At 44.3% G+C, this 14,107-nt stretch overlaps 1 long non-coding RNA gene across 1 annotated transcript in view; it reads left to right on the top strand.

Annotated features, from left to right (window-relative positions):
• LOC139083206 (uncharacterized) overlaps positions 1 to 14,107 on the top strand; it is an 80,209-nt gene that overhangs the window by 44,561 nt on the left and 21,541 nt on the right. Inside the window, exon 4 of the long non-coding RNA XR_011539739.1 lies at positions 10,608 to 10,772. This is a non-coding gene — a long non-coding RNA (uncharacterized lncRNA). The remainder of the gene's footprint in view (positions 1 to 10,607; positions 10,773 to 14,107) is intronic.

Raw genomic sequence — 14,107 nt, 5'->3', positions numbered from 1 at the left:
AGGGGGAATGGAGAAACCAGGTGGCTATGTAAAGGCTGGGGGTGCCAGAGCAGAGGGGTGGCCTCTGCCTGGGCAAACCAGAGCTGATGCAACACTGGGGTTAATAACAGATGTGGGCTCTGAGGCACTGACACTAATTCTAGACCCATCCACTGGATGGTCTGGGGCCACCTGCCTATCTGTGTACTGTCAGGGCTTGGCTTGGAAGGCTGGGTTCCAGGGAGAGTTACCAGAGATAACTCCTGGCCAGTGCATTAGCTCAACGCTGTGGGGACGGCCACCAATCATCTTTGTACAGTGTTCTACTCGTCCTTAACAACCCTCCAGTCCTCCTTTGTGCCACTTTCAAGATTTTAATGATCCTGTTAAAGAAGACATTCGTTTCCTTTTTTCTCCTTTATCCGGATCATTGGGTTTCCTGGTCCATGGAGAATGGTCATGGGGTGAACACTTCATCCTGTTGCTTGAGCGCACTACTATCATATACTTGGCGAGAGATGTGAAGGACTTAATTTCCTCAATATTTTGCAGCAGTTGTGTTAGTATTACACAATTAAGGAAGTCCTAGAGAAGAGCTTTCAAGGGGAGCTCATAAAAAAGACACCCCTGGAAATGCTGATATGTCCGCTGAGTGAGGCGGTCCCCTCACTGAGTTACAGTGCTGTAGTGAGCCACTGTCACCGGTGGACCAGCTGAAGAATACATTTGGGAAACATTGTTTAGCCGTCTCTGGGGTTAGCTGGGGGTAGGACCATCCATGCATCACTCCAGGGGCCTCTAGGACGTCCTTCCACCATAGCTGTACCTCACCATACTTTTAACAGTACAAGAGTGAATGGACTCCAGTATCCAAAGCAACGTGAAGATGGCCCATTCAAGGAGTTCTCTCTGGACATCTTTTTGCTCTGAGAAGAGAAGGAAGGCTTGAACCGAGGTCACAGATGTCTTGAACTTGTTCAGTTCCTACCTCTCAAGTTATTAAACAGTATTTCCCACACATCTTGTGTTTTTTGCACAATCTCTATAATACTCTGCGGGTTTAATTTTGTATAATCCTTACACAATGGGTGACACGTACAATTAGCCTAATTTTGTACATGGGGAGACTGAGACTCAGAGCAGAAAAGAATCTCTCAAGTCACTCATTTCATTGCTGGCGGAGTCGGGGGCACAGGCTCCTCTCTCCCGATTCTCAGGTGCCTGCTGTTTTCGTTAGACTCAAAGTATTAAAGACCTGAGACTCTTTATTTGGAAGTAATGAGGGATTCCAAAAATAGCCTTAGCAGTGCTTAACAAACTTGAAAGGCCAAAGGAACTGAGGCCAAAGGAGATTGAGATAAGTGAGCTGTTTCATTGTATAAATTTCCATTAACTTGGTTAATAATAATTGATGCCACATTTATACATTTCTATATATTAATTAAAAATACTTGAGATTTGATACAAGCTCAAAAAATGACACATTGAATTGTCTCTCAGATCGTGCAAACCCCAAATGAGAATCTCATTGTGACTATGATTTTGCAAAATGGATTAGATGGAAAGAAATGCATTTGAGTGTCAAAGGCTACGTTAGGAATGGTTGCTAATGAGCTCGACCTCTCAGGGCTGCCTGGCTGGGTGCACAGTAGGTGTTCAATGAGTGCTGATGGATGGCTGGATTGATCGACTTTTCAGTTAGCTTTCCATCCCAGAGAGTGTGGCACTTTGACGCGTCAGCTGAAATGACGTTCTAAAAATGTATCGGTCTATAAATTTAAGGACTCATTTGGAAAAGTTTCAAACTTACAAAAGGTAAAGAGAATAGTATAATAAACCCCTAAGTATCCTTCCACAGCTTCAATACTTGTCAATATTCTGTTATTTTTGTTTATTCCCTTTACACACACACACACACACACACACACACACACACACCGCCACACGCACACACACACTTTCTTTTTTGGCTGGAGTGCTATAAAGGAAATTCCAAATTCATATCATTTGCCTGTAAATACATCCGTTTGTATCTCCAATAGACAAGGATTAAAAAATAACCACAATATCATCATCACAACAAAAATAATAATCATTGCTTAATATCATAGAATACCTCTTTCATGCTTTATGTTCCATGGTTGTCTCAAAATGGTGTTCTTTTGGTTAGGTTCTTCCAACCAGATTTCAAATAATGTCTTCACTTTGCATTCAGTTGATCCAGCTCTTATATCTCTTTCAATCCATGACAGTTTCTCCTCCCTTCTAGGAAAAAAGAATTAGGTCTAAGAGACTTGACTAGATTCAGGCACTTTTTTTTGGGAAAAATACCTCATAGATGAAATCATGCACGTTTTTTTTGTGTGTGTGTGTGAGGAAGATTGGCCCTCAGCTAACATCTATTGCCAATCTTTCTCTTTTTGCTTGAGGAAGATTGTTGCTGAGCTAACATCTGTGCTGATCTTCCTGTATTACATGTGGAACACTGCCACAGCATGGCTTGACAAGCAGTGCTAGGTCTGCGCCCGGGATCTGAACCTGCGAATCTTGGGGCCAATGAAGTGGAGCACAAAAACTTAACCACTACGTCACCGGGCCAGCCCCAACTGTGCACTTTTTTTAAACTTGCAACATTTTGAAAAAATTCTATGTTTCATAAATATGCATTTATTCCAGGTCCTAATTCTTGGACAAAACTGACGTGAGGAATGTTTTGAGGAAATGGCTTGGAGATGTGGTCCTTTACCACATATCAGAGATCAGACTCCCGGAAATCACAGCCATCTGGATACTACTTCTGGGTAGTGCAATTTGGTCACCGTCTACCCGACATGCCTGCCCACGAGCCTCTCAGGAAGAATTTCAGGGTGGAGCAGACGCTCCAATCCAGGACCTATTTCTCTCCCTTTAGATACAATTCTAAGAAGCTTCATTTTATTTTGGCAACCAACAGAAAATACGAAACAAAATCAGAAGGAACAGGTGGACTGGAAACAGGAAAAGGGATGGATGACAGCTATATGATCAAGCAGAAAGCAGAAGAAAAATGGGAAGCAGAGCCAAGAACTAGGCGAGGCACAGAATCCAGTATAAATTGTTGTAGAGGCCAAGAAGCTTCCTCTTCCTCTTAGCGGATGCATCAGGCTCGCCTGTTGACCTGCCTTATCCACCATATCTATGAGGTACACGCTATGTTCTGGATATCACAGATTAAAAAAAATTAAGGAATGTTCCTGAAGTTACCCTACTGGGAAGGAAATCTCAAGCAACATTGTTCTTTTCCTCCATGATCAAGTCCTGGGTGTGCTCAGGTGTGGCTCTGACACTGAGAGAAGAAAAATCGAGGCCCTGTACCTCTTGGTTAAGTAGGCAAGAAACCATATGGTGCATTTTGGAATGTACCGACTTGCACACAAAATGGGAAAGATAAAAAGTTTGTAATCCCTTTAAACAGTTTCAAGTTTCTGGAAAATGTATATGCATCGAGCACAGGTATAAATGTTGAGAACTTGGTACTCTAAACAGTTTTACAAACCAGAAGCACAGAGATGTTACAGCAGTAGTGAAATTAATGGATTGATTTGTCTCGAAGTGCTATTTGCTAACTTTTCAGTGATATTGATATTGCCCATTCTCTCTCTCAGCCTGGACTTTTCCTGTGGTTCTAGAATTTTTGGGGAAGCATTTGACTGCCAGAGCTAGCAAGAATCTAATTTCTGTCCTTCCTTCTCTGTAACTCAAGACTGGATCAGTTAGGACTGAGTTTCCTCATCATATCCTAGAAGTGACTGTGACTATTACAGAAATGACCTCTGCGTGTGTCTGTTTCTGCAATAAAAGAACGTGACTAGAGCCTTTAGCCTGGAGAAATTCTACATGGTGAATGTCCTAAGCACTTCTTCCTGAGGGTTAGGGATTGGGGGAAGGTAAACGCTTCATCATTTGAAATGACACCTTGGAAGTGACCTGACATCATGTTACCTGTCTGAGACTGTCTGGAACCTACTTGAGAGTCAGGAAATAGAGAACTCAAGTTCAAGGTCGCCATCAGGCACATCCAGCACGATTTGGGGCAACTTATTGAAGGGAAAAATAACCTTGCTCAATTCGTCAATTCTTAGGCCTTCGGTAAACAATTTTCGGTGTTCACAGCAATGACTCTGAATGAGCAAGGAGTGTTTAATGGAGAAATGGTTAAGATGAACAAAAACTTTTCCTACTTAAAGAACTTACCTTCAGTTCTCTGGAAAACCTTAGCTATCCAGCCATGATTCATTTCCTGGTCATTCCAGCTAACCAAAGTTTTATTCTACTGTGCTTTTCAAAAAAAGCATTTTTTTTATTTCACTGGCAGAAAAAAATTCAGGACCACATGAACTAGTCTCACCTGGCATGACATTTCTTCTGTGCTTTTGACAATTTTCACAGCCTATTGAATCTTCATTTCACTCTCAGCCACATCAGTTAATTAGCTAATCTGGGTTTTGATTCGCACGTATTAAACACCATCTTTTTTTGAGAGCACGAAAAACCCCTTACGTGAAATAAACGGCATTATGTCCAGAAGAATGGCGTTAGATCGTCTTTTGCTTCAGAAGAAAAGGAAGTAATTAATTTGATATATATTTTTTCAGCTGCGAACATTAATGCTAGTTTCACTGCTGAAGGAGAGGTGAATGGCTGTGCCCAGCCACTGCTCCTGGTTTTTGTGGCTCTGACATTATATGAAAGGAGTTTGGGGAAATGGAATGGAATAAAAGGTCTTCAGTTGAATATGTGGATAAGCAGTGTTCTCACTACTTCCACAAAATCTAAGAGTTTGCAATTCATATAGCTTTTCTGAAAGACTGCCAAGAGGGATATTTTCAATAGATTGGTGGAATGAGGAATTAAACGTAGATTATTCTGGAAAAGATTGGAATTTAATATAACATTTGAACAGGTTAAATTTATATCAATAAAATCCCAGGCGGGGGACGGGACCATTTAATTTCCAGCGCACAGAAGACACGTAACGTTTCTAGAGAGGATGAATTTACTGTAGGCTGCTGTGTCAGGCTCCTGTGTTCATTTTCAAAAGCAGCCTGGGAAATTTCTGCCTGTCTTTGGAATTTGAGGCGGTGGCAAAGCTGAGGTCAGATGAGACGGATTATGCAGCCAATTTGCTTGAAATTTGTGGTTCATTAATCCAGCTCTTTGAATTTCAAAGGAGCGAGGTGATGTCATTTGGAATGCACATCACAGAAAATTAATAGGGTTCCTTGGTCAGAAGTGAGAACGAAGACAATGCGACAGGGAAAAAAGGGATTGGTGTTACTAACGGCTGAGGAGTGGGAAGCCTGGTTTCCAATGGGAAAACCTGCCTAGCCATTCAGAGCTCTCCCCCGCCCCCATGCAGGCTCTGAGGGAGCCCTCTGTGGGTCAGCCTTGCCAGGAATGAGAAAGCACAATGCGTTGCTTATTCAAGTGGTTCCCAAGAACTCAGCAGCATCAGAAGCAGTTAAAAGTTTGAGTCTGTCTAATTCAATACAGCAGACCTAAGTGGCTCCTCCCGTCTCCAATCCCCCAGCCCACCACCCCGTTAGGGTCGTTCTGGCAGGGCTGGGCCCACATTGGTGGGAGCCCTGGCCATCAGGGTGCTGTGCTGACATTGGATGCTTCCCACGATGGACTGGGCTTTGGGGCCTAAGGCAGATGGTAGAAGGGAGACTGAATCACCGCCAAAGAGGCAGGCTGGGAAAGTGGGCTAAGAGGCGGCCTTGGGAAAGAGCCAATGAAATAAGTGATTGGGAAGGGAATGCACATTTAAGGAGCTTGCCCTCTGCCAAGCTGGGTGCTGGGTGCTGTCACAGTTCACTGGATTATTATAACAACTGTCTGTGATATCAATAGAAATACAGCCACTCGTGCAAAGTGGTTGCTCAACAAATGTTTTTGAATAAAAGCAAAAAAACCCCCAAAAACCCAGAAAAAAAACCCAACCCCAAAACCGTTCAGCTGGATGATAATGTTGCCCTTCCTTTTCAAATGAAACTGAGATTCAGAGACTTGCTCGAACAGTAAGAGAATTCTGGTCTTTGTACTTTGTAAACTGCAAAAACGCTCTTCGAATGTGGGCTTTCATTGCTTTGTCACTGAATAAGCCCATTTCCTTAAAGCCTTTGCATCTGGAAGTGCCTGAAACATTGTAGCAATTCAATACCTATTTGTTGATTGAATGACTCATTGACCATTGGGCAAGAGGGGCTGATGGCATCTTAATGGCACTGTCATCTCATAGGAAGAGAGAAGAGGATTTATACATATAGACACATATTCACAATCCGTGGTTGAGGTTCCAACACAGGGTAAGAAAGTTTGAAGTTAGTTATCTATTAAAAAAGGTGATTGAAATTTTTCAGGACTATTTTCCCCTTGGAAATTTTAGCTTTGGCTTAGACCCCTTGAAAACTCCATTAGGACACAAAAATGTAGTAGTATTTTTATTGGGTAACAATATAATCTGAAAGAGTGAAAAATTTTCTGTTTGACAGTGCAGATGGAGGTTCTATTTCATATTAATGGTTGAATCTAATGTGGATAGTTGTTTTTGTTGCCTGTGTGTTTATTAACATTTGAGTGAGATTTGAACTTGATAGAGTGTTTCATTGCTTCCTCGAACAGTAACTGCTCTTTCACTTTAAATACATTTACGGTATTGCACATATATTTCAAGACACAATAAAAGTAAATTTTGTAAAAAAAAAAATTACAAACAGCTTTATGCATTCTTATTTCTAGCCCTAACTTCCGCTTAGAATCTGATAGCCTTGGATGTAGCCAGTAAAAGTTGGTCAATAAATTGCAGCTTTTAGAATCCAGGGAGAGTAAGTTTTAAAAGAGATCACCAGAGCTCTGTGTTCATTCTTTCCTGGCGCCATCTTTCTCCGGGTGGAGAAAACCCAGATTTTCTCCGTCCGTGTTGGACTCCCATTTCCTGACTGGAGTTGGAATCTTCACTTAGCACCATAGGGAAGAAATTTACCTGCAGGTAGGAAGTCTCTGTATGTTTTTCACAAGTTAAAAGAACCCAAACAACCTTTATCATGGAAAATTTCAATCAACACAAAATGTAGAGAAACTAGTTTTTTTTTTTTAAGATTTCATTTCTCCTTTTTCTCCCCAAAGCTCCCCGGTGCATAGTTGTATATTTTTAGTTGTGGGTCCTTCCAGTTGTGGCATGTGGGATGCCACCTCAGCATGGCTCGATGAGTGGTGCCATGTCCGCGCCAAGGATCTGAACTGGCGAAACCCTGGGCTGCTGAAGCGGAGCCACTCGGCCTCAGGCCCGGCCCGAGAAAATAGTTTTATGAACCCACACGCACCCTTACCCGGATCCAACAATTATCATCATTTTGCCCATCTTGTTTTTTCTCTTTCCCCCATTTATTTTTTCTGTATTATTTTAAAACGACACCTATATCATTTCACCTGTCTATAGTTCAGTATAAATCTCTAACTGTTAAGGACTTTATAAAAACCACCTTGCAATTATCACACAATTCATAGTAGTTCCCTTAAAATCATCTAATACACTGCCCATATTAAAATTTCCATTATTGTTTTAAAGGTGTCTGTTGTGGTTGGTTTGTTTGAATCAGGATCCAATTACTGAATGTTTTTCCTGTAGTCCTGGGGCTACCTCATGTGTCTTTCTATGTTGTGAGCCTAAAGCTGTGGTAATTAAGGTCAACTTTGCTCTAAGTTATTATGGCTCCGCCTGCTGGTTGGGGCCGAGGGGAGGGAGAGGTAGCTAGGGAGGGCTAACCTGGTCTCTTAGGCTGGACTGGGAAAGGTACCTGAATGGATTAGCCACAATTCTGAAGGGGCAGAGCAGTCTCATTTCTAATTCGAGAAGTGGTCTTTCCATCCTGTGGCTGCAAAGACTGCAGTGGAATCCTCCGGAGCCTGGTGGGAAATAGCAGTCATCCCAAGAGATTCACCGTAAGAAGGGAGAAAAACGTCAGTTCTATGGAATGGGGAGGGTGGTCTCAGTACCCCAGCTAACTAGGAGTGTTTGGAGGAAGTAGAATAGCAAAGAATGAAACAGAAGGAATGGAAATAGAGACAGTGGGTTTATCCTGTGTTGGAGAGAAGAAGAGTGTGTGTGTGCTGGTTCCATAGCTCTTCCAGGACACTGGGTATTAAGTATGTTTGGGAACAAGATGATTTGGCTCATAAGGTAGCAGCCCAACAGTGGGATATGGCCTTTGGACCTCAGTTCTGAAATTTGACTCCATTACGAGTTCCACTGGTTAGGAGAAGTAGGAGGGAAGTGGTCCATGCATACCCTGCCCACGCTGAGATCGGCCTGGGCACACGTGTGAGCCTTCAGGGCAAGGGTTCTGACTGACTGGCATAGGCAGAGGAGAGCACTCGAGTGGGGTGGACCTAAGGTGGTATTTGGTATGGAACTATATATTCCAAATGATTTGATACTAATCTGAAAGAATTAGAACTTGTCTCCTCAGGTCCATCAATATTCTTTGTCCGTATCACAGATAGTATAAGTAATATCACTAAGTGTAGAAATAATGAAAGCTGGCATTTGAATAGTGTTTCATAGTTCTGAAAACATTTTTACAAATATTGTTTCTTTCATCCTCGTACAAACCCTGTCCCTTTAAAATTGGCTTATGTTTACTGGGCTCTTACTATCAGCCATAATCTGTGCTGAGGGCTTTTATATCTTATGTGAGCCTCTCTCCACCTATCCCTTTATAAAGGGATTTCATCTCTGAAATCCCTTACTTATATTGGACAGGGTTCACCCAAAGAATCAGAATAAGTATATAATTCATTTTCTGTAGGGAATTGGCTTATGCAATTATGGACCTTGGCTAAGCAGTCTCCACAGGGCTGGCTCTTAGTCTGATGCTAGAGCTTGAAGTCCCCAGGCAGGTGATCTGAAAGGGAAAAGCACAAGCAGGCTAGAACCCCATGTGTGTAAGCTGGAATCCTGTGAGGATGAATTGAACCCCATGTCTGTTCTTGTTGCTTCTGACCTTGGTGATGAGGGTTTCCTGCAGGAGCCGGAGTCCTTCCTCATGAGCTGAGCACACACATACCTGGCCCAGGAGCCAGAGAAATGGAGGGAAAATTCCGAGGGAGAAGAGAGCAATTGTTTCATGTCACAGAGGCAAGTCGGCAGATTGGCAACAATGTATGTGTGACAAAATAGTTGCTGGCTCCCTTTTGCCTTCCAACTCTCCTGGGAGAATACCACGGTTAACAGGAAACATGCAAGAGAAGGGGATTCTGGGAAATGTAGTTCAGCCTAACCAACGGGCCACAAAGCTGTCACACCATTTGAAGATGCGTACAAGATGGGTTGGTTTGGTGTGTGAGGGCAGGGAGTGTGGGTTGACCTGCAGTAGTGGGCGTTGATCTGCAGCATTCAGAGAGAAGGGGGGTAAACTAGACCTTAATGACCACGCTAACCCTTCCACTACTGCTGTAGCAGCTTCATGTTGTAGGGCTCATTTTCCTGATATATTCTGCTAAATTTTGCATGAAATGGAGCAGCATGTCCTAAACTTGAATAATTAGCAGGGAAACATGGAGTACTGGCCTACTTAAGCTGAAGGGTCATTCATTCATTCAGTCTACTACTTGGCTCTGTGGTGATGTCTCTCTGTTCCTTCCACTTCTCAGGGGACCGTCCAGCATTACATGGGGGAACAGCTGAATCCTTTGGGATCCCAGTTGTAAGCAGCTAATTGTCACATACGCCTTATCCCAGCAGAGCTGTGCCTGGCAGACTGTTTGCCTCAACCAGGTGGGCATCTTGCCTGTCATGGCATCTTCTCTCAGCCAAGTAGATACTTGGCTGCAGAAAATGTCTTCCTTAGCAAATCTGGGCTCAGGTAAAGAACATAGCTGGGCCAGCCCAACTCTTGTCTATTTAGAATCAACACCCAAGGACTTGGACCTTGGGCAACGTGCTCTTTGGTGGTCTATCACTATGCACCCTGCAGGACGAGAGGAAGGAACTCAGTCTCAGCTGGTCTGAAAGCATGTGGACTTGGAAGTGGCTGATATTCGCTCATCTGTCTTAACTGGGATAGGCAACTTGGAGGCACCTTTGAAATCAAGAACAGAGACTGAATGGCCTGGCAGGTGTGCAGACAATCCTCCAGGATGCATGCAGGGACACCTGACAGCAGAGCCTATTACACGGCCCAGGAAGTGAAGCCGGTGTGCTGTGCTTTCCGGGGCCAGCGGCAGCTCTGAGCACCAGAAGCAAGATTACAGGTCCTGCCAAAGTGGTGGGCGTGTGGAGCTCTGACATCAGCATGTTCCCTGGGAATGTCTTGACATTAATAATCTTTGTTCTTTGATCTTTGCTTAATGGAAAAGAAAGCTTCGCGTGTTCACTGGAAAGGCGGGCATCCCAGGCTGGGAAGTGGCGCTCAGGCAGGCAGACCAGAAAGGCAGCGTTGAACTTGTCTAGGGCTGTGAATTACTGTATTCCACTTTGCTGGTGGACTGTATTCATCGGCCAAGGGCGGGCGATGATTTTCTAGGCTTTTTACATAAATAAATCTAGATAATTTTATCTGATTTCTCCTTCTCTGTCTTTGTCACAGAGGAAGATACGAGTGACTCTCAGAAGTTCAGACACATGGTTCAGCCCCTGACAAATAGGCTGAATCTTGGTGCCCAGGAGGAGGAAGCTCCAGACCCACATGGGGCTCTCGGCAGGCAAAGGTTTCATCTTTAAAAAAAGTCAATTTCCTCTTCTGGATGATTTAGTAAGTTATCCTGTGCATTACCAACGAACTAATCAGTTACAGCCCTGGGCACTGAGAATTTGCATGAGAGCCAGTGGGGACGTTTGAAAGAATGTTTTTTTCCTGGGGGGTTTGGATGGTGGTGCTCTTCAGTTCACTACAGTCAGCTCCCGTGAAGTCAAAGACAGACGACTCGGCTTCAGGATTTTATTTTTTAATTTTTTTGGTGAGGAAGATTGGCCCTGAGCTAAGATCTGTTGCCAATATTCCTCTTTTTGCTTGAGGAAGACTGTCACTGAGCTAACATCTGTGGCAATCTTCCTCTATTTTGTATGCTGGATGCCACCACAACATGGCTTGATGGATGAATGGTTTGTAGGTCCACGCCTGGGATCTTAACCGGTCAACCCCGGGCCACCAAAGCAGAGCATGTGAACTTAACCACTACATAACCGGGCTGGCCCCCAGGCTTCAGAATTTTATGGCACCTGGCCTTTGAGACCCTTTACTGCTTATGAGCAAGCCCACCTCCCCACCAGTCAAAGACATTCCAATCCATCAAGATCCAATAAGTCAGATCTACTCTAAAAAAGGGTGTGTATGTGCATGTAGGTAAACCATGAATTGACTTTTCCTTTCTCTGGCGAGCAGGGAGGTTAGGACCTGCATGTGTGGCACAGTGTTTTTAAGACCCACAGAAGCGTGCTCAAAAAGGAACACATTGGAATGTGCTCAGAGAGGTACACTTGGGTGCATCTGCCTTCTCGTCCTGCCAGCCCTGGAGATTCTGACATGGAATGGACTTTCAAAACGCGTTTTTTGAGCCCACCCCAGCTGAGGGCTTTGGAAGAACAGCCCTTGACTGTGGGTCAGGAATGCATTCCCGTCCTGCTCCTTCCCAGAGACTGCGCGCCCTTCACTCTCTCTTTCTCTGTGGTCTAGGCTGCATCTGCTCTTTCTGATGTCTGTCTTTTGCTTTCCCCCATTTTTGGATTTGCTACTCTTCTCTTGCCCTGCTAGTTCCTACCGTTTTGCTTTGAGGACAAGATGGAACAAAAGCCCTTATCTTTTTGGGAACCAATTACCTGTCTTTCTTCCTCCCTCCCTCCCTTCCTTCCTTCTTTTTTCCTTCCACCCTTCTTCTCTCCCTTATTTCTTTCCTTCCTCCTTCTCTCCCTCTCTTCTATCCTTTCCTCCCTCCCTCCCTCTGTACCCTCTTTTCCTTTCCTCCCTCCCTCTCTCCCTTCCTTCCTTCCCTCCCTCCTTCTTTCCTTCCTTCCTTCCATAAACCTCTTCCAAATGCCAAGAACTGTACCAACCAGAAGGCTACAAAGTCAAACATGACACAGTCTATACTTCGAGGAGCTCATATGTACTAGAGTTGACACTCATTCATATTCAGTTTAACAGCTTGTTCTATGCATCCGATCATGTGATCTCTACTTGCTTTGTGTATTTAAAGTGCATCAGTAACAAGATGGCTAAATCCCCATGAGCAGAGACTACAGTCCCCTGTTTCGCACAGCTCACAGTGCCCATCTCAGGGGTACAGATGAGCTTCCTCATCTATAAAATGGAGATAAAACTACCTACTTCCTAGTCCTGGGGTAAGCTGTAAGTTACGTGATGTCTCTAAGTACACAGCCCAGTGCCTGGCCCACAGTAGGTCTCAGTAAGTGGTAGCTATTATGGTCACTGTAGTTAGAGCAGCTCAGGAAATCCTCCTGCAATTCATCTGAAATGTGTTGACTTAGATGGGCAGAGACAGGAGGTGAAACTCAAACCCATTGACTTGTTACAGAGTAGATTCAAAATTGGATAACAGAGAGAACAGACATGTTCTGATGCTGCTTCTGGTCTGCTACAAGTTGGGGCGCTTTGGCAAAGTTGATTTCCCAGGAGAACGTGGAGAATGAAGAAATTTACTGTTGGTCAACAGCAGGCTCAACCTGAAGCTGGATTTACTGAGATGATCACATATGTTGTGACACACACGTGACTTGCAATACCACAGGAGTAACGGTAATAGAGGAGTATCACGTCCCCAAGCAGACTTTGCTTCTGTGCAGCCTGCAGAGTTAGCTAGGGCTGCTGCAGCAAGTTACCACGGATGGGGGGTCTTAAAGAATAGATATTTAGTGTCTCACAGCTTTGGAGGCTAGAAGTCTAGAACCAAGATGTTGTCAGGATTGGTTCCTTCGGTAGCCGTGAGGGAAGGATCTGTTCCAGGCCTCTCTCTGTGGCCTGTAGATGGCCATCTTCTCTTTGTGTCTTCCTTCTGTGCATGTCTCTATGTCCAAATTTCACCTCGTTATAAGGACACTAGTCATATTGGACTAGGCTCCAGCCTCGTGACCTCATTTTAACAAGATTACCTCTGTAAAGATCCCAAGTCAAAATAAGATCATATTCTGAGATAACGAAGGTTAGCACTTCAACATACGAATTTTGGGGGGCACAATTCAGCCCATAACACAGACCACAATTAGCTATTTTTCCCCATCCTTTAGAGAAAGGGAATGGGGGCCCAGAGAGCTTGGAGTGGCCTGTTTAATCAGTGGAGGACTGGAACGGGCCTCACAGTCCTGCTACACTTGTGGGTCACTGGGCTCCATCTGCAGGGTGTGTTAAGTAGCTCTGAGGTCTTGGAGTGAATGTGCCCCAAATGGGCACAGAGTGGGTGTCCGTATTTGTCTTGTCCAGGTGGAGCGCTCGGCTATCAGGTGACATTTGAAGTGGACGTGTTACTCAGATTGAAAGGAAGTTTTCCCCTTCTTCTTACTTGTCCACTCTTAGGGTGGTGATGGTTACGACCACCCCCACCCCCACCTGCACCGGCCAGCATCTTACAATGCTCCAGGCCCGTTCACATACATTCCTACTTTTCATTCTTACAACAACCTGATGAGGTAGGTTCTGGCTTATTCTCCCTTACCAAGGCCCTTGGGGCCAGAAGTGTTCCAGAATTCAGAGCTCTGCAGACTTGAGAAAAACAACTACAGCGCACATCCTGTTTATGACATAACAGCCCTGGTGGGGGCTGGGGCAGCATTTGAAGTCAAACAGCAAAACATATAAATATTCACACAAAATTAGGTCAATGGAGATAAGCTGTAACCTCTTATCCATTTGGCTCAGATTCTGCCGCTGGTAAATTTTGGAGAATTTTCAGTTTTTGGAGCTTCTTGAATTTCAGGCTAAGGGATCACAGACCTGTTCCTATTTCCGTCCCTGTTTCCAGATGGGAAGGTGAAGTCGCACACCTGCCCGCAGAGATGTGCTGGGCTTGGCCTTCAGGAGGAGGTCCAAAGGCCTGCTCTGGCAGGTCCCTGGCAGTGGAGGGGACTGATGGCAGA

This window comes from Equus przewalskii, chromosome 1 (assembly GCF_037783145.1).
Source record: "Equus przewalskii isolate Varuska chromosome 1, EquPr2, whole genome shotgun sequence".
Lineage (NCBI taxonomy): Eukaryota > Metazoa > Chordata > Mammalia > Perissodactyla > Equidae > Equus > Equus przewalskii.
The sequence above is the reverse complement of the archived record's forward strand: the minus strand, read 5'-3'. Positions and strand labels throughout refer to the sequence as shown.